Source organism: Schistocerca serialis, chromosome 9, assembly GCF_023864345.2.
Source record: "Schistocerca serialis cubense isolate TAMUIC-IGC-003099 chromosome 9, iqSchSeri2.2, whole genome shotgun sequence".
Lineage (NCBI taxonomy): Eukaryota > Metazoa > Arthropoda > Insecta > Orthoptera > Acrididae > Schistocerca > Schistocerca serialis.
In genome coordinates this window covers 484,869,152-484,890,928 of record NC_064646.1, presented here as the reverse complement: position 1 = coordinate 484,890,928, position 21,777 = coordinate 484,869,152, and the positions used below count along the sequence as shown (strand labels likewise).

Sequence of the window (21,777 nt, the reverse complement as noted above, 5' to 3'; positions counted from 1 at the left end):
GTGGATTTTTCATAATTATTTAGATTTTTTTTGTTTTTTTTTGTTTTTTACCTTTTACACTACTATGCATGTCGCCCTATAGATCGGAATAAATGTGATACCATCACAAATTTTCTAAATATATTTTATTGTAAAGTAATACAATATAAAAGTCCGTACTGCGAATACCTACCGTTCTATGGTTGGTATTTACTGTTTCACAGACAGTCATTGCAGATTTATGTTTCATCTGAGCTTGTTTTATGAAGCCACTTCGTACAGTGAATATAGTGAATCCAGCCCTCTAACAGGCCGTTTTTTCGTATTTTCGTAGTACTTTCTCTTACACACAATACAGTCATTGACTTCAACAGTCGATTTTAGATTTTCCTTTTGACCTTCGTTTGGTGGTTGTAGGACTTTAAAAAAAAAAAATATAGGTGTCAGTGCTTTGCTTTCAGACTTTGTAGGCTCCCCTGATCTGTCAACAGCAATGTAAGTTGTTTTCTTCCTTTCCTCTGGTGTTTCTAAAATTGGCAGTTGGCATCAGTACAGTCCTTTCAAACGAAGTAGGGATTCCTGCTTTAGCTGCAGTTCTTGCGTTAGATGCAATGTCTCTGCTTACAGATTCATTAGAAGTGTGGGGTTCCTTGTTTCAGATCCACCTAGAATGTTGGTTCCATTAGGATGCTCCAAAGTTATTTCTAGGCATCGTAAGCAAATAAATAATTGTGTAACAGGGTATTACGTGTGCCCCTCTTACCCCAAAGAAAATATGGCGTTTTTCACAGGTATCGTGGTGAAAAGTAAGTTGAAATATGTTTTACAGTGTGGCAGCAAACGGGAAATAACTGGACTCACACATAGTTCAAGACACAGACAACACGATAAAAGACTGTTAGAACTGGAAGAATTTATACAAATCATTATTATTGTTTTTAAATATATCTACGATTGTCTTACAGCACGTATTTTATTACGTTCGATGGTTTTCTAGCTCCAAAAGAAGAAAAATCTCTATTACAATTCCTGCTACCGCTTTCCCGTCGAGACCTGGAGTCGAGGAAGAAAGTGTACCTCCGGGTGTTGCGCTCCCTTGACACAGTCAAGTAACACGAGCAGACAGGCATCATAGCCCGATCACCATCTTCCCCTCTCTTTGTCCTTTTGTAACGGAGAAACGACTGGTAAGTAGCCACGAAAAAGAAGTCGTGAAGAGCTTTCGCGTGAATGAAATCAGGCAACTCACTGTCCAATGGAAAGTCACACATAACCTGATCACAACGTTTCAATTATCATACCGAAAATATTAAAATACTGCACACATTTTGGTTTATTTGCAGGGAAATAACACAATGCTGCTAAAAACTGAAATATTTGCGCAATAGTACCATATTACGGAGCCTGAGGTGCCAAAATAAAATGGTGCAGACCTATGAGAAAGTAGAACACCGCGTAGTCATTCACATCTGAAGGGGGAAAGCAGGTGCTGACAGATGTGAAAATTACCGAACTATCAGTATAATAAGTCACGGCTGCAAAATACTAAAGCGAATTTCTTGCAGACGAATGGAAAAACTCGTAGAAGTCGACCTCGGGGAAGATCAGTTTGGATTCCGTAGAAATATTGGAACACGTCAAGCAATACTGACTTTACGACTTATTTTAGAAGAAAGTAAGGAAAGGCAAACCTACGTTTCTAGCAAGAGAAAGCGTTTGACAATGTTGACTGGAATACACTCTTTCAAATTCTGAAGTTAGCAGGCTTAAAATACAGGGAGCGAAAGGCTATTTACAATTTGTACAGAAACCAGATGGCAGTTATAAGAAACGAGGGACATGAAAGGGAAGCGGTGGTTGGGAAGAGAGTGAGACAGGGTTGTAGCCTCTCCCCGATGTTATTCAATCTGTATATTGAGCAAGCGGTGAAGGAAACAAAAGAAAAATTCTTAGTAGGTATTAAAATCCATGGATAAGAAATAAACACTTTGAGGTTCTCCGATGACATTGTAATTCTGTCAGAGGCAGCAAAGGACTTGGAAGAGGAGTTGAATGGAATGGATGGTGTCTTGAAAGGAGGATATAAGATGAACATCAACAAAAGCAAAACGAGGATAATGGAATGTAGTCGAATTAACTCGGGCGATGCTGAGGGAATTAGATTAGGAAATGAAACACTTAAAGTATTAAAGGAGTTTTGCTATTTGGGGAGCAAAATATCTGATGATGGTCGAATTAGAGAGGATATAAAATGTAGACTGGCACTGGCAAGGTAAGCGTTTCTGAAGAAGAGAAATTTGTTAACATCGAGTATAGATTTAAGTGTCAGGATGTCGTTTCTGAAAGTATTTGTGTGGAGTGTAGTCACGTATGGAAGTGCCACATGGACGATAAATAGTTTAGACAAGAAGAGAATAGAAGCTTTCGAAATGTGGTGCTACAGAAGAATGCTGAAGATTAGATGGGTAGATTACATAACTGATGAGGAGGTATTGAATAGAATTGGGGAGAAGAGAAATTTGTGGCGCAACTTGACTAGAAGAAGGGATCGGTTGGTAGGAGATGTTCTGAGGCATCAAGGGAACACCAATTTAGTATTGAAGGGCAGCGTGGAGGCTAAAAGTCGTAGAGACAGACCAAGAGATGAATACACTAAGCAGATTCAGAAGGGTGTACGTTGCAGTAGGTACTGGGAGACGAAGAAGCTTGCACAGGATAGAATAGCATGGAGAGCTGCATCAAACCAGTCTCAGGACTGATGACCACAACAACAACAACTGAAGGGGGAGAATGCTGCAACACTCATTCCTCTCTTGACGGTCTACGGAAGCGTACGGCAATGCTACACCATCATATGACACGGCGGTTAGGGGCAGCAAACACTTCCATTATGGTGCAGGGCCGGCCGATGTGGCCAAGCGGTTCTAGGCGCTTCAGTCTGGAACCGCACGACCGCTACGGTGGCAGGTTTGAATCCTGCCTCGGGCATGGAGGTTTGCGATCTCCTTAGGTTAGTTAGGTTTAAGTAGTTCTAGGTTCTAGGGGACTGATGACCTCGGATATTAAGTCACATAGTGCTCAGAGCCATTTCAACCATTTTATGGGGCAGGGTTGAGCCCCTGCGTATTCGGCCAGCACAGTTTAATACACTACTGGCCATTAAAATTGCTACACCACGACGATGACGTGCTATAGACGCGAAATTTAACCGACAGGATGAAGATGCTGTGATATGCAAATGATTAACTTTTCAGAGCATTCACACAAGGTTGTCGCCGGGTGCGACATCTACAACGTGCTGACATGAGGGTAGTTTCCAACCGATTTCTCATACACAAACAGCAGTTGACCGACGTTGCCTGGTAAAACGTTGTTGTGATGCCTCATGTAAGGAGGAGAAATGTGTACCATCACGTTTCTGACTTTGATAAAGGTCGGATTGTAGCCTAGGGCGATTGCAGTTTATCGTATCACGACAATGCTGCTCGGGTTGGTCAAGATCCAATGACTGTTAGCAGAATATGGAATCGGTGGGTTCAGGAGGGTAATACGGAACACCGTGCTGGATCCCAACGGCCTCGTATCACTAGCAGTCGAGATGACGGGCATCTTATCCGCATGGCTGTAACGGATCGTGCAGTCACGTCTCGATCCCTTAGTCAACACATGGGGACGTTTGCAAGACAACAACCATCTGCACGAACAGTTCGATGACGTTTGCAGCAGCACGGACTATCAGCTCGAAGACGATTTCTGCGGTAAACGTTGACGCAGCATCACAGACAGGAGCGCCTGCTATGGTGTACTCAGCGACGAACCTGGGTGCACGAATGGCAAGACGTCATTTTTTGGGATGAATCCAGGTTCTTTTTACATCATCATGATGGTCACATCCGTGTTTGGCGACATCGCGGTGAACGCACGTTGGAAGCGTGTATTCGTCATCGCCGTACTGGCCTATCACCCGGCGTGATGGTATGTGGTGCCATTGTTTACACGTCTCGGTCACCTCTTGTTCGCATTGACAGCACTTTGCACAGTGGATGTTACATTTCAGATGTGTTACGACCCGTGGCTCTACCCTTCATTCGATCCCTGCGAAACCCTACATTTCAGCAGGATAATGCACGACCGCACGTTGCAGGTCCTCTACGGGCCTTTCTGGATACAGAGAATGTTCGACTGCTGCCCTGGCCAGCTCATTCTGCAGATCTCTCACCAAATGGAAACGTCTGGTCAATGGTGGCCGAGCAACTGGCTCGTCACAATGCGCCAGTTACTACTCTTGATGGACTGTGGTAGCGTGTTGAAGCTGCACGGGCAGCTGTACCTGTACACGCCATCCAAGCTCTGACTCAATGCCCAGGCGTTTTAAGGCCGTTATTACGGCCAGAGGTACTGATTTCTCAGGATCTGTGCACCCAAACTGCGTGAAAATGTAATCACATGTCAGTTCTAGTATAATATATTTGTCCAATGAATACCCGTTAATCATCTGCATTTATTCTTGGTGTAGCAATTTTAATGTTCAGTAGTGTAAATGCTTCACAGGCCAGAAACGGGGTATTTGGGACAGTCAACCCGTCTGGGAGCGACAGCGTCGGCACTCCGCAGTGGTTCCTCTACGTCAGCGTGGTCACTTGTCTACGTTACATAGCGGATGGATACTTACGCAGGCATCTACTTCGGTCGGCAGTTCAGCTTCGGAAAGCCAGTTACGTTCAGGGCTCCGACCGAAAGATAAACCGCTACGTGCCTCCGCTAAGAAACCCGCTCGCCTCTGCCGCTGTCCACCGAGGAGTCGTGTCGCCCCCGCCATGAGCCACGTTCGACGCTAAGCTTTCGCCAGCCACTCCGATGCCCACGCTTCTCATTATTCGCTTCTCACTGCCCGCGAACTCATCGCTTCCTCGGACCGTACCTTTACGGCACATCGCTGCTCATCCGTGGACTGTCTACGATCTCCCACACTCGTAGGAACATGTTGTTAATCTTCCCTGGTCCTGAAGACATTCCTGTCCTCAATTTGTGTAGACGTCATTCTCAGAAGTAGTATTTAGTTTGGTTCTTGTAACGAACAGTTGTTATTCCGAAGCGTGTGTCTCTCTTCAGCAACCTCACTTCAGTCGTCAAGCCTCACTCCCCATTTCAGTCGTGCTGTTCGAACACTGGCGTATCACAGGAAAAATGAATATTAGCTATGGTTGAAGTTTCACAGTGCTGTGCGCTATGTCAGGGTAATCGCCAGGCTGGGTAGCTTCGTCAACCGCATAACCGCCACGGGCTAGTGCTGGATATATTAGTATCATCCCTAAACAAAGGATTCAACGCCATCAAAAGAGGCGGAGACCCAACCGTTATCGGGCAAGATATGGCCAATGTTTTTGGGACTGTTATGGTATGGAGCTGATGGAGTGCGTTCGTAAAGGGCAAATCGCCACATGAACATATTACGGAAATCTCTCGATGATTACGAGACGCTGTTGAGTCGAAACGAACGGTAAGTTGGCTAGTGGGTTATTTTCCTTCATTGCAACGCTCCATCTCGTTTTGCGTAGGAGGTAGTCTCTCATGTTGCTTCTTTGGTCCATCAAATTTTCCCTTACACTCCGTATTCTCCGGAAATACCACATTGACACATATCTCTCTTCCCTCGCGTGAAGAATCCATTACGTAACAAGTATTTCTAGAATGAGAACGACGCGATTTTCAATTACAACCAAAATACATATTTCTACAACTAAAATCTGTACCATCGATGGGAAAAATGTGTCGCATTGGTGGATGAACATATAGAGAAAACTCACAGTAACAACAACTTTTATGCCAACAGTTGTTCCGAAATTTTAATGAAAATCTTTATGACTTCTTTCGTATGCACTAGGATTTTGCTGCTGCGAGACATCCTACTTTCTTTTTTTTCTTTTTTTAATTGAAGTCACGACACTATAGCTTTATCAATGGTTTTTGGTGACCCCTGTGTGAAACACCCAATGTCAGCTGGCGCTGTCATATATTTCTATGGGATTCAGGAGCGGAGAGATTCAGATACAGTAATCGCATATAGTGTGCTTTTTAGAGAAAACAGCAACAAGCGTTCCGAACTGAGTCATCGCTCGTGACGGTTGCTCAGTCAGCAGCTTCCCTATCATCAGTTGAAGATATGCACGGGGAAACGGGCTAACCCTCAAATGTAAAACTTTGAGATGAGTGTTGTCGTCTGTGGCTGGGTACGGGAATTATCAAAACTGACGCTGGTCACCCCTAAATGTCCTAATGTGATTTTAAGGGGCGAGACCAGTGTCAGTTTTGGTAGTCCCCGTATCCAGCAAGTTTTTACATTTGAGGGTTATCCGATTTTTCCGCGCATTTCTTCAATTAATAATTCAACGTGGAGATGTATGGATTTACACGCGACTGCTAAGGACAGTTGTAGTTTTTTGAAGATTCTAGATTCGTACTAGGCACAGTCAAGGAACGTGAGAGCAAAGCAGCGTTTGATAAGGGAGTAAGACGGGGTTGTTGCCTATGCCTGACGCTATTCCGTCTGAACACTGAACAAGCAGTAAACGAAGACAAAGGGAAATTTGGAGAATAAAATTAAGTTCAAGTAGAGGAAATAAAAACTTTACGGTTTGCCGATGACATGAATTCTGTCAGACACGGCAAAGGACTTCGAAGAGCAGTTGAATGGAATGGACAATGCCTTGAAGGGAGGAACGCAAACCAAGTCTAACGGAATGTAGTGGAATTAAATCAGGCGGTAGCGAGGGAATTAGATTAGAATATGAGACACTAAAAGTAGTAGATGAGTTCTCCTGTTTGGGCAGTAAAATAATTGATGATGGCCGAAGCATCACTTTTCGGAAGAAGAGAAATTTCTTAACCTCGAATATAGACATAAATGCTATGAAGTCTTCTCTAATCTGCCATGTGCGTAGCCTTGTATGGAAGTAAAATGTGGACGCTAAACAGTTTAGACAAGAAAGGAATAGAAGCTTTCGAAATGTGGTGCTCAAGGAGAATGCTGAAGATTAGATGGGTAGATCATGTACACTACTGGCCATTAAAATTGCTACACCAAGAACAAATGCAGATGATAAACGGGTATTCATTGGACAAATATACTGACATGTGATTACATTTTCACGCAATTTTGGTGCGTAGATATCCAGAAATCAGTACCCAGAACAACCACCTCTGGCCGTAATAACGGCCTTGATACGCCTGGGCATTGAGTCAAACAGAGCTTGGATGGCGTGTACAGGTACAGCTGCCCATGCAGCTTCAACACGATACCACAGTTCATCAAGAGTAGTGACTAGCGTATTGTGACGAGCCAGTTGCTCGGCCAACATTGACCAGACGTTTTCAATTTGTGAGAGATCCGGAGAATGTGCTGGCCAGGGCAGCAGTCGAACATTTTCTGTATCCAGAAAGGCCCGTACAGGACCTACAACATGCTGTTGTATTTCCTGCTGGGATCGAGCCACGGGTCGTAGCACATCTGAAATGTAACATCTACTATTCAAAGTGCCGCCAATTCGAACAAGAGGTGACCGAGACGGTTAACCAATGGCACCCCATACCATCACGCCGGGTGATACGCCAGTACGGCGATGACGAATACACGCTTCCAACGTGCGTCCACCGGGATGTCGCCAAACACGGATGCGACCATCATGCTGCTGTAAACAGAACCTGGATTCATCCCAAAAAATGACGTTTTACCATTCGTGCACCCAGTTTCGTCGTTGAATACACCATCGCAGGCCCCCTCAGCTAACGGTGGTGTTTAACGAATTCGTCCGTCAATCGCTTCCTGGAACAGCCATGCTTTGGTTCTACCGTGCTCAGGTATTGGAGACCCATGTCGTAGCTGCCGAATATTTGGTTACTGCTTCATTTCGTACAGTTCCTCCTTCTTCCATTTTCTCCAGCCCTCGCACCTCGAACTGAGCCATAAATCTTTCTCAAGATTTCCCACTTAGAAACCACCGGTCTTTCATTGTCCATCTTTGTGTAATTGAAGTTATCCATTTCATATCACGCCTGGAGAACTATTACTGCGCTATATGCCTCGAGTTTGGTTCCGACGGAGAGAGTTTCGTGCCGCGGCACATTATGGCCGCAAAAATCATTCGCTCTATCACTTCCAGTTTCAAGTTGTGGCTGTTAAACCAGCAGTACGGGGTGACCGGGGCAAGTTGACAAAGTTAGCGGTTAGCCATCTGTAATAAATTTATTTACGGAGATTGTTTGGCCTCACATATATTTATCGAACGGCTTTTCTTGTAATGAACCCGGTTTTACAAGTTTTATTTTAACGCAATCAGAAATACTTTGCCACTTTCAAAGCTAACGAAAAACGCCATCTATTTCGCGCACTGTGGAAAAATAAATTTGACCTCGATGCAAGATGAGAATACTAATAAAAACCGAATGCTTTTTTAACTTTTAGACAGTATAAGGCAGTGCAATAATTAAACATTGATATTATTTCTTGTTGAATAGTATTCACTGGAAGGATTGCTGTATTGAAAACGAATATAACTGTAGAATAGTGCTTCTGATTTACAAAAATCAGACACGAATTCCGCTTTCCAGAGACTAGCCATTTCTTATCCCACCACATTTGGCTTTTATCCCACTCTGTACAGACTTCTGGTGGAGGCTCAATGTAGACCTGATCACAGACAGGGCAGTGCACCCGTTACATTCCATGACTGTTTTCAACGTTCTTATTCCACCTTATGCCCTTCCTTATCGACCAGCATCGGTTTAAAGGTGAGCTTATTAAAACACTTGCATTTTCATGGTCTATGGCTTTTCTGTTATAGTTTTTTCACGTATTACCTTTCTTTAGGCAATGACTTAAAATCGAAAACTCTTCGGAAATGTTTTGGCTTAGTGGGAGCAGCGTGTGTTGAAGGTTCACATTCTTCAACTTCCTCAAATTGATATTGGCCGTAAGACCATTCAGGAATTTCTTTGACCTTTGGGTGCTGCAGCGGGAACATGTTCAGATTCAACATTGTCCATAAGAAAAATCGCTTTCCTTAAACACAAGGGGAACATAGAGTTCGAATACACGTTCTTTGAACCCATTAACTGCATGATCAATAGTACATGGGGTACTGTATACAGGGTGAACACTAAAAAAACCGACAATCTGCAGAGACGGATTCCTCACTGGAAATGGAGGAAAAATGTCCTATGAACATGTGTCCCGAAATGCATAGTTGCTACGATAGATGGCGCTGACCAATGGAAGCTCCTCTGACCACGTGTGGTGTGTTCCTTGTGTGTAGCAGGCTGTTTGATCTATGCAGCGTACTGTAAGCAGCTGAATGGTGTTTTTGTACGACAGAGCAGGTGGAAACGCGCGAGATTCAGCACGGCTATACCAAAACAGATACTCTCACAGACACCAACCACATCTCACAACGTTTCATGCTCTTTCTGGGAGTTTTTGTGATCATCGGTCCTTTCAGACGACGCGGCGTGCAATGCGTACACCAGATTTGGCGGACTGGGTTCTGTCTCTCGACCGTTTCAATCTGCTTGGCCATACATGACCATCTCGGCTTGTTCCCGTCATGAATACCGGATCAATGTGCTGCTTTCACTACGCTGCGTATATGACACGACCTGCAACACACAGGGAACACACGGCCCCTGGTAAGAGGAACTTCCATTCGTCAGCGCCATCTCCCGTGCCAACGACGCATTTCTCGGCATATGTTCATAGGAGCTTCTTTCCTCCATTTCCAGTTAAGAATCCGTCCCTGCAGTTTGTCGGTTTTCATTAACATACACCCTGTAGATGACGAGGGAAACAGTTTGCCCCCGCTGGTTTTGAGAGAGGGGGGGATTTGATTTTTGGAATATTAACAATTAAAATTAATTGTAAGACATGGATAAATAGTGACTACCTAACGCATATTGTCTACTTAGTTTTGTACAGCAAAGAATTACCAAATATTTCTCCAGCTTTTTCACAAGTGCTTACACTGACCGTCATGAAAATCGTTACACACCAGGCACCGGACACAATTAGCTGACACCCATGGAATTGGTGACAGCGGTTTCAAAATGGCTCTGAGCACTATGGGACTCAACTGCTGAGGTCATTAGTCTCCTAGAACTTAGAACTAGTTAAACCTAACTAACCTAAGGACATTACAAACATCCATGCCCGAGGCAGGATTCGAACCTGCGACCGTAGCGGTCTTGCGGTTCCAGACTGCAGCGCCTTTAACCGCACGGCCACTTAGGCCGGCGACAGCGGCTTCATGGGCGTTTTTAGTGTCTCACCATATGAAGTGTAAAAGTGTTTCACTTTCCCTTATAACATGCTCTTCGAGTAACTGACTACTAAATGTGCACAAACTCTATAGGTTACATAATTTGTTCAGCTCTGAGTGCCAAGCCATATCAAGTTCCGTGAATTTCAATGATGATTAGCTCTACTTTCTATCCTAAAGAGAAGAATGTGCAACGGAGCTTCAATTAGTCAGCTCCAGAACGAGCGATCACGCACTATCCTTTGCTAAGCGATATGAACTAATTTTCTTTTCAGGGTACGCGACGTTAAGGATCACAGGATGTGGGGACGTGTGCTGCCGTAACCTTTAGTGAGAAGTTCAACGAACCACGTAACTGGAGTATTAATATTTATGCACAAACGGAGTTTACTCCTGAGACTACATTTACGTGGAACACACATAAAAATACTGAACGTATTGTTCCATACGAGAAAATAATTGTCGTGACCTTGGAAAAGTTTAATAAACTTCATCGTATGTTAGATAATAATGAGAGAAATGATCCGGGTTTAACCCCCAAGACGGCCCGTGTAATGACGGAGGGAAGCCAGACAAGATACTGGCGGCACATAACCCTTTTCAAAGTAGCTGGACACTATCTGATTCATCAAATGGTTCAAATGGCTCTGAGCACTATGGAGTTAACATCTGAGGTCATCAGTCCCCTAGAACTTAGAACTACTTAAACCTAACTAACCTAATGACATCACACACATCCATGCCCGAGGCAGGATTCGAACCTGCGACGTAGCGGTCGCGCGGTTCCACACTGAAGCGCCTAGAACCACTCGTCCACTGCGGCCGGCTATCTGCTTCTTCGAGGCAGGTCAGACATGTGAGAAAGTAGTACGTTCGACAGCTCGCCAACGGCGCAGAGCGGCGAGTTGACGAAATAAGAGGGAACATCCTAACGCGTGTATTGGAACAATACCCAGTACAGTTCAGAGAGATAATCAGACGTTAAGGCGATCACATGTCGAAAGAAGGGTCCAAGAATGTTCCAGGAAGAGATGGAGGAGCGCCGGTTTACAATATTCGCTGGAGTAGTGCTGAAAAGTTCTGTCTCTGTCTCAAAAAGATGGAATAGCGGATTTGAAGTGAATAGCAGGAACAAGTTACTGCTTGGTACTTGTCTCTTGTGCGTGTGAGTACTAGTGCACTAGTCGACGGTTTTGATAATTGATTAGGTAGGCTAAGTGGCCGATAGTTGGCTTACCGAGTGACAGGTAAGAGTTCGTTTTGGATAGAAATTCTTTGTACTAATTACTGAAAGCGTCTGACTCTCTCATAAAGGGGTTTTGGTCCGACACCTCACTAAGTAAATTTGTCTGGTAGAACAATAAATTGATTAAAGGAAAAGAAATAACTTGCTACTCCAGCAAACAGTTCCTGTCAACTCCTCAAGAACCACCATTCTTCTGTAGGCTAACCCCCTCAAACCAAGGCGATTTCCTCCCTCTCACATCCGATATAAAGCAGACAAAATCAAAAATATCTTCAAATGTGTGTGAAATCTTATGGGACTTAACTGCTAAGCTAAGCTTAACTGTCCTTAAGCTTACGCACTCATTATCATCATCATCATCATCTTGGACAGTTTCCAGCCACTGGCTGGGTCTGTCGGGAACACAAGCCTCTCCATCGTGTTCAGTCTTTCCACCATTCCCCCTCTTCCACCTTCGTCCAGTTCTCTCCTCTTCTCGTCACACATTCCTTCACTCCCTTCACCCATCTATCTCTTGGTCTTCCCCTGGGCCTCTTCCCCTCCAGTTGCAGATCAAACATCCTCTTTGGAATTCTTCCCTCATCCATTCTCTTCATGTGTCCATACCACTGCAATCTTGATTTTTCTTTCCTGTCCTGTACTGGATCCTCCTTTAGTCTTTCCCTCACATACACATTTCGCAATCTGTCTCGTCTTGTTACACTCAACCTGCTCCTCTGGAACTTCATTTCACTAGCTTGTATTCTACTTTTGTCGCTTTTGTGCATTACCCATGTCTCACTTCCGTATGCCAATATGGGGACAAAGTAGGTTCGGTATATTATTCCCTTGGATTTCTGTGGCACCTCCTTGCTCCAAATAAGCCCCCTAATGCATTTGAAGAACTGCCCTGCTTTTCTGCACCTTTCATTTATTTCCATTGCGTTTCCCCCATTACTTTCAAACATGCTTCCCAGGTACTTGAAGTTCTCTACCACTTGTAGTTTTTCCCCTCCACAAGTTATATCCACATTTGGCCTATTCTTCTTCCTTGTTGTGACAATTATTTCACTTTTCTTCGCAGAGAAATGCATTCCATATTGTGCTGCCGTTGCCTCCCATACATCTAACTGCTCTTGCACCTCCCTCTCGCAATTTCCCCATAACATCAGGTCATCGGCAAAAAGCACTGCTTTCATTTTATGATCTCCAATTGCATCTGAAACTTGCTGTAGGATTTCATCCATAACAATAATAAACAATAAAGGCGAAAGTGCACTTCCCTGTCGCAGCCCATTTTCCAGCTTGAACCATGCAGTACGTTCCCTCCCCACTTTCACACAACTCTCACTTCCCTCATACATTTTTCTGACTTTTCGTGTTATCTCTTCATCTATCCCTTTTGCGTTCAGCACATCCCAGAGCTTGTCCCTATAGATACTGTCATACGCCTTCTCAATATCTAAAAAGGCCGTGATTAAGTCCTTCCCGTACTCATAGTGCCTTTCCTGCAGTTGCCTTACCGCAAATATGAGGTCCGTTGTTGATCTTCCCGGTTTGAAACCATACTGCTCCTCTTGCAGTCTTCTTTCAATACTGCTTCTTATTCTCTTCTCCAGGATCTTTTCATAGATTTTTCCACAGTGGCATAGCAGGGTGATTCCTCTGTAGTTCTCACATTTCCTTTTATCCCCTTTCTTGAAGATCGGGACTATAATTCCTTTCTTCCAATCCTCAGGAATTCTATTCTCCTTCCACACCACCCTCAGCACTCTGTATAGCCACTGGGTTGCTACTTCTCCTGCTGCTCGTATCATATCCACTGTTACTTCGTCCCATCCCGGTGCCTTGCCCCCTTTCATCCTCTTTATGGCTTCTTCCACTTCATTCCAAGTTAGATCATCAATTTCCCCACTATTATAATCGTCTGCTGCCTTAGGCTCTCCATCGCTGTTAGTTACGCGCTTGACGGCATTCAACAGATCTTCAAAGTACCCCTTCCAAATCTTTTTGAGCTCATGCATTTCCTCCACAACTCTTCCATTATTATCCATGATCCTCAGGCACTTGCTTCTGTCGTTCCTCTTATTTCTTACCATGGTGTAAAGTACTTTTTTGTTCCCTTCACTGTCCTCTTCTAACATTCTTGTCCATTTTTCCATCCACTTCTTCTTCTCCGCCCTTACTATGGTCTGTGCCGCTTTCTTGCTTCCCTTATATTTTACCCTAGCTTACACACTACTTAACCTAAATTTATCCTTAGTTAGGACAAACACACACACCCATGCCCGAGGGAGGACTCGAACCTCCGCCGGGACCAGCCGCACAGCAGACAAAATCCACGATGTCGTTAATGTCCTGATTGCACCACCCAAGGGTAGGGAACCTGTGCCGGAACGCGACAGAATACTAACGTACTGATCATTTGTCAGCAAAAGGACGAGTGGATTAACGGAGCGCAATTACTCACACAAAGATTCGTAAGCAAACTTCAGCACCCGCCATTACTAACTGAACCATCAAAGCCATTTTGTGACTCACAGCGAAAGAATCATAAAAGTTAATTGTCCACGATACGTGTAGTGCGTGATGATCGACTGAGCACCGAATTAGATTCCATCTGAGTTCACATCAAACGATACTGAAACCGTCAGTAGTGTGAATTACGCACTGTTCCTGAAAATGGAGTGTCATCGTTCTATAGAATATTAACTTGAAATCGGATCTAACACACATCCACAATCATTACTTACTTGATCACGGAGCAGCGACTTCTTGCTCGTCAGCGTACCGATAACTTCCCTCTGAAAACATCTTGGTGGGAGCATATTGGCCAATCCCCAAATTGAATCTTTTAAAAAGAGCAGGCGTTTCCTCCAGTCAGAGGACAGGAGGGGGAACGCACGCTTCACTCTACCTACGGTTTTCCATTCCGTTCCACTGCTGAAAGTTTGACGACATCCGGATATGAAACGGTCAACCACGCGTGGCGGCACATAGTCACGCCGATTTGACGCCGTCGAAAATAAGGTTCAACTGCATTCCCAGGCTGCTACTGCAAAGGTCAACCAACAACCTCCACCTGATTTTGCCTAGCTGCATGCATTTGTTATGACGCCCACCCTCATTAAACACGACCGAGCATCCATGTCTTGGACAGATGGTGTAACCTGTGTTAAGGTGAAAATAAAGACACACAAATTCAAGTTCCCGGCGCTATCTTCCACTTTGACACGGAAAAAATGACGATGTAGAATAAACTTAACGACAAAATAAAAAAAAAGACGTACTATGAAGGAATTATACGAATGGGCCGTAAATGGTAGATGTGATGTACGTGTTCAAACAAACAGATGATTACAGTTTCAGAAAACTTGTGTGATTTATTCAAGAGAAAGTACTTCACAGTTTGAGCATGTCAATAACACGTCGGTCCACCTTTGGTTCGTATGCGAGCAATTACTGGGCTTGGCACTGACAGGGCTTTTGGTTGTCCGCCTGATGGATATCGTGCCAGATTCTGTCCAATTGGGGCTTTGTTTCGTCAAAGCCCCGAATTGATCGGAGGGCCCTACCCACAATACTCTAAACGTTGTTAAGAGAAAAAATTATATGAGAAATTGGCTCTCTATCCCTACTTAAAGCTGAAGAGTGTTCATTAGGATTGTTGCATGGAATTTTAATGAATTTTAATAGTCAGTAGCGTCCAGTTCGTGTAATTTGACGCACACGTAGGATGAATCCAGAGTAATTCATAACCTGGTGCACTCAGCCTGCGATTGTATTTTCGCTAAAAAGCATCAGCACTGGGGTTTATGGGTTGGTGGCTCGAACTAACAGCTCTCGTCCCGAAAGTTCCGTAACCCGCGGAGGACAGTCTACATTGTGGAAAGAAAGGCTCCCTGCTGCTGTTTTCCGATAAGACCAGGCGTGCTGGAGGAGCGCCGTATGTGGAACGAAGTGTTGTGGCTGGACTTCTGGCTGCGTTCGTCATCCGTTGGTTTCTGCTATGGACTGCTCGTAATGTAGCTGTTTTACACATTTAAGTGAATTATTTAATTTTAGTTTCTTATAATTTTTGGAGTGAATTTGGAATTTGCAGCCGATATGCCCGTTTGTTCGTCTGAGGTAACACGTGTTTCCCACAGATGGTTCTCAAATCGTCCTCAGTGTGTCTTCTAATCGTACAAGTGAAAAATTTTCAATTGAGAATTAATGTGAAAAATTTACTCATGCATGCATGCGCTGTCTAGAGTCTACTGTATTGTTCAACTGCCTTCCACTTATCTATCAAAATATCTTTAGCAATTGTGGATTTGTGTATTTACAGAGTAAATGGTTGCACTGATGATTTTTTAAAAGCTCTTTTTCCTTTCATTCGCAGCTTCTCATCCACAGGCTTAAATACACTTAACATTAATGAGCACTTGAGATTCATTATGGTGAAAGGTTCATGGAATGCGGTAGTATTATCCGTTGCGCATATCCGGTAATGTGCTCGCTTAGCTGGCGTGAATGAGTTCATTGTCGAACGGGAGTAAAAATAATATATTCCCAGTCACCAGGTGCATTATCTCTAGTGCTTCTGCCGATATTTCCAGTTTCGTTTCTGCAACGTTTACCAGTGTCTGCCCAAACAAACACAGCCCGTCACACGTTTCACGAGACCCTGCGTCGACGGAATTCATCGGTTTGTTTCCCGTTCGAAACAACCTGATTATCAAATCCGAATTTTATGTGCACATTCTGCAGAGTGATCTCGAAATAGTCTAGTATTAACAGCGCCAGTAAAGCGTGAGGAATGACGTGTACTCTGCCGCCAGACCCACTTTCTCAACTTATCCGCACACTACTAATTAGTGTGCTTTGCTCATTATCGTCATTACTCGTGGGATTTCACTCACTCCAGTAAGAGTTGAGGCCGGTGCGCATCCGCACTGCGCACATCATTGGCTGTCTCGCCTTTATAAACAGGGTGGTCCATTGATAGTGACTGGGCCAAATATCTCACGAAATAAGCATCAAACCAAAAAACTACAAAGAACGAAACTCGTCTAGCTTGAAGGGGGAAACCAGATGGCGCTACGGTTGGCCCGCTAGATGGCGCTGCCATAGGTCAAACGGCTATCAACTGCGTTTTTTAAAAATAGGAACCCCCATTTTTTATTACATATTCGTGTAGTACGTAAAAAAATATGAATGTTTTAGTTGGACCACTTTTTTTGGTTTGTGATTGATGGTGCTGTAATAGTCACAAACATATGGCTCACAATTTTGGGCGAACAGTTGGTAACAGGTGGGTTCTTTAAATTAAAAATACAGAACGTAGGTACGTTTGAACATTTTATTTCGGTTGTTCCAATGTGTTACATGTACCTTTGTGAACTTACCATTTCTGAGAACACATGCTGTTACAGCGTGATTACCTTTAATACCACATTAATGCAATAAATGCTCAAGATGATGTCCGTCAACCTCAATGCGTTTGGCAATACGTGTAACGACATTCCTCTCAACAGCGAGTAGTTCGCCTTCCGTAATGTTCGCACATGCATTGACAATGCGCTGACGCATGTTGCCAGGCGTGTTGTCGGTGGATCACGATAGCAAATTTCCTTCAACTTTCCCCACAGAAAGAAGTCCGGAGACGTCAAATCCGGTGAACCTGCGAGCCATGGTATGGTGCTTCGACGACCAATCCACCTGTCATGAAATATGGTATTCAGTACCGCTTCAACCGCACGCGAGCTATGTGCCGGACATTCATCATGCTGATTTCTCAAACTGGGGAACAATCAAGAATGGAGTGCCGCAAGGTTTGGTCTTGGGTCCTCTGCTGTTCTTAATATATATTAATGACTTACCATTCTATATTCACGAAGATGCAAAGCTGGTACTTTTTGCCGATGATACTAGTATAGCTATCACACCCAACAGACAAGAATTAACTGATGAAATTGTAAACGATGTTTTTCAGAAAATCATTAAGTGGTTCTCTGCAAATGGGCTCTCATTAAACTTTGACAAAACACAGTATATACAGTTCCACATAGTAAATGGAATGACACCATTGATTAATATAGACTTCGATCAGATATCGTAGCTAAGGTAGAATATTCAAAATTTCTAGTTGTATGCATTGATGAGGTGTTGAACTGGAAAAAACACACTGACTACCTGCTGAAACGTTTGAGTTCAGCTACTTATGCTATTAGGGTCATTGCAAATATCGGCGATATACATCTGTTTAAATTAGCTTACCATGCCTATTTTCATTCTTTTCTTTCGTATGGCATCATATTCTGGGGTAACTCATCATTGAGTAAAAGAGTGTTCATTGCACAAAAGCGTGTAATCAGAATAATTGCTGAAGCTCATCCAAGATCATCCTGCAGACACTTACTTAAAGAGCTAGAGATCTTCACTGTAGCCTCACTCTATATATATATATATATATATATATATATATATATATATATATATATATATATATATATATATATAATAGCTACAACACTAGGAGAAAGGATGATCTTCACTACTCAAGGTGGTAAATTATGCTGTCACGAAAGTCTTTAGTCACTTACCTAATAGCATCAAAAGTCTGGCAGATAGCCATACAGCATTTAAAAGGAAATTCAAAGAATTTCTTAATGGCAACTCCTTCTACTCATTAGATGAATTTTTGGATATAGTAAGTGGGTAATTTCCCCAACCTCCACAAAAAAAATTAAAAATATTGTCATGTAATATTTTGTGTAATGTAATATCTTGTATGGGCACCTTTTATTAACCTGACACGTTCCACATCATTACGAAGTGTCGTATTCATGGTCTATGGAACAAGTACTAATCTAATCTAGTACATCGCCATTCTGTCATGCAGTGAAACATCTTGCACTAACATCGGTAGAACATTATCTAGGAAATCAGCATACATTGCATCATTTAGATTGCCATCGATAAAAAGGGGGTCAGTTATCCTTCCTCCCATAATGCCGCACCATACATTAACCCACCAAGGTCGCTGATGTTCCACTTGTCGCAGCCATCGTGGACTTTCCGTTGCCCAATTGTGCATATTATACCGCTCTTGGTGAATGACGCTTCGTCGCTAAATAGAACGCCTGCAAAAGATCTGTCATCGTCGCGTAATTTCTCTTGTGCCCAGTGGCAGAACTGTTCACGACGTTCAAAGTCGTCGCCATGCAATTCCTGGTGCATAGAAATATGGTACGGGTGCAATCGATGTTGATGTAGCATTCTTAACACCAACGTTTTTGAAGTTCCCGATTCTCGCGCAATCTGTCTGCTACTGATCTGCGGATTAGCCGCGACAGCATCTAAAACACCTACTTGGGCATCATCATTTGTTGCTGGTCGTGGTTGACGTTTCACATGTGGCTGAACACTTCCTGTTTCCTTAAATAACGTAACTATCTGGCGAACGGTCCGGACACTTGGATGATGTCCAGGATACCGAGCAGCATGCCCGTTAGGCATTTTTATCACCTAAACTATACATTAACACGATATCGACCTTTTCCGCAATTGTTAAACGGTCCATTTTAACACGAGTAATGTATCACGAAGCAAATACCGTCCGCACTGGCGGAATGTTACGTGATACCACGTATTTGCACATTTGTGACTATCACAGCGCCATGTATCACAAAGCGAAAAAAGTGGTCCAACTAAAACATTCATATTTCTTCACGTACTACACGAATACGCAATAAAAATGGGGGTTCCTATATAAAAAAAACCGCAATTGATAACCGTTTGACCTATGGCAGCGACATCTAGCGAGCCAACCATAACGCCATCTGGTTTCCCCTTTCAAGCTAGACGAGTTTCGCTCTTTGTGTATAAGTTGAGGGTTTGTGTGCGAAAGAATACACGCCATTTATGTATATACCACGGATTTTGCCATTCTGGGGTGGCTTGCGTGTCCCAGCGATATAGATAGTCGCACTGTAGGTACAGACAAAACGGAGGGTATCTGCTGAGAAGTCAGACAAACATATCGTTCCTGTAGAGAGGCAGTGGCCTTTTCAGAAGCTGTGGGGGCAATAGTTTGGTCGACTGACTGATCTGACGTTGTAACATCGACCAAAACGGCCGTCCTTGTGCTGGTACTGTGAAGGGCAGAAAGCAATGGGAAACTATAGCCATAATTTTTTTCCGAGGTCATGCATCTCTACTATATGATTAAATGATGATGGTGTCCCCTTGGGTAAAATATTCCCGAAATAAAATAGTCCCCTACTCGGATCTCTGGTCGGGGACTACTCCGGAGGATGTATCATCAGGAGAAACAAAACTCGGATTCTGCGGATCGGAGGGACGAATTTTAGATCCCTTATCGTGCAGGTAGGCTAAAACATTTAAAACCCAAAATGGATAGGTTGAAGTTAGATATAGTAATAATTAGTAAAGTTTGGCAAAATCAAATAGGGGTAATGCAAGAGTAGGTTTAATAGTGAATAAGATAACAGGAGTGCGGTTAAGTTACTAAGAATAGTGTAGTGAACTCATTATCGTACTCAAGATAGACATGAAGCCCATGCCTACCACAGTAGTACAAGTTTATATGCGAACTAGCTCCGCAGATGATGAAGAGATTGAAGAAATGTAGGATGAGATAAAAGAAATTGTTCAGAGAAAAATATTTAATCGTGATGGTGGACTTGAGCAAGAAAAAGAAGAGAAGGAAAAATAGTCGTTGTATATGGACTGCGTGAAAAGTATGAAAGCGGAAGCCGCCTGGTAAAATTTTGCCCAGAGCGGCATTTAATCGTCGCTAACACCGGGTTTAAGAATCATAAAGGAAGTTTGTATTCGTGGAAGACCTCGAGACAACGGAAGGTTTCAGAGTGATTACATAATGATTAGACAGAGATTTAGGAACCAGATTTTAAATTGTTAGACATTTTCAGGGGCAATTTATTGGTTATGAACGGTAAATTAAAACTGAAGAAATTGGAAAAAGGTAGGAAATGATGACTGAAGAGAACCGTTCAACGGGACAGAAGTGTAACTCTTCCGCAAATTGCTGCAGATTTCTGTTCTGGGTCACCAACAAGTATCAGCGTGTGAACCATTCAACGAAACATCATCGATATGGGCTTTCGGAACCGAAGGCCCACACGTGTAACCTTGGCGACTACAGGACACAAAACTTAACGCCTCGCCTGGGCCCGTCAACACCCACATTGGACTGTTGATGACTGGAAACATGTTGCCTAGTCGGACGAGTCTCGTTTCAGATTGTATCGAGTGGATGGACGTGTAATGGTGTGGAGACAACCTCATGAGTCCATGGACCCTGCATCTCAACAGGGGACTGTTGAAGCTGGTAGGGGCCCTGTAATGTTGTGGGGCGTGTGCAGTTGGAGTGATATTGCGCCCTTGATACATCTACACATGACTTTGACAGATGACACGTATGTAAGCATCCTGTCTGATGACCTGCATTAATTTATGTCCATTGTGCATTTCAACTATATTCAAAATGCCAACGACAAGAAAGTGTATTGATATATTCAAAATGACATCGACAAACTTCTAGTGGATGTAGAGGGTGTCTTGAGGAACAAAATGCGGATAAGTACTCGTGTCCAGAAACGTAATTCAAAGGCGCTATACAACGTCGAAGTTATTATCGCCAGCGTTTACTGTGTATAGTGTGATTCCGTGACGATGTCCCAAACTTTCAGAGATAATGGAGAAGGATAAATGCATTCATTTCAGCTAACACAGAAAGGAATTACAGATACTGGCTGCAAACGGGCACTCATTGAAATCAATGGGGAATACTGAAAATCTGCGCCAGACCAGGATTCGAACCCGGGTCCCCTGCTGACTAGGCAGGTGCTCTGACCACTAAGCCACCCGCACACATTGGTCATTGCAGTAGGATGAACTACCCTAGCACGCCTTCCCTCAGACTCAAAATCTCAACTTGTCCACACACTACTGACGTAGAGCCCCTTGCCTATCATCCTCTTTACTCGCGGCATATCGCCGATTCCCGTAAGAGCCGAGTGTGTATCTGCACTGAAGAGATATTTAGCCGACTTGCCTATTCCTTCGGACATGTCCTAAAGAATGTACACTACATATATATAATTTTGATCTGAGGTAAGGATGCCTAGTCCGGAAGCGACCGACTCAAAAGCTATCGTATTGATACCTCTGACAGTGGAATACATTTACCGACATTGTTGTTACGATTGTAGGGTAGGTAAATTTCAGAGGCGGTAG

At 43.5% G+C, this 21,777-nt stretch overlaps 1 non-coding gene across 1 annotated transcript; it reads right to left on the bottom strand.

Moving 5' to 3' along the window:
• Nucleotides 1-21,338: 21,338 nt before the first annotated feature.
• On the bottom strand, nt 21,339-21,411 carry Trnat-agu (transfer RNA threonine (anticodon AGU)). Its single transcript has one exon. It is a non-coding gene; the product is annotated as a tRNA-Thr (tRNA).
• Between the last annotated feature and the right edge of the window lie 366 nt (nt 21,412-21,777).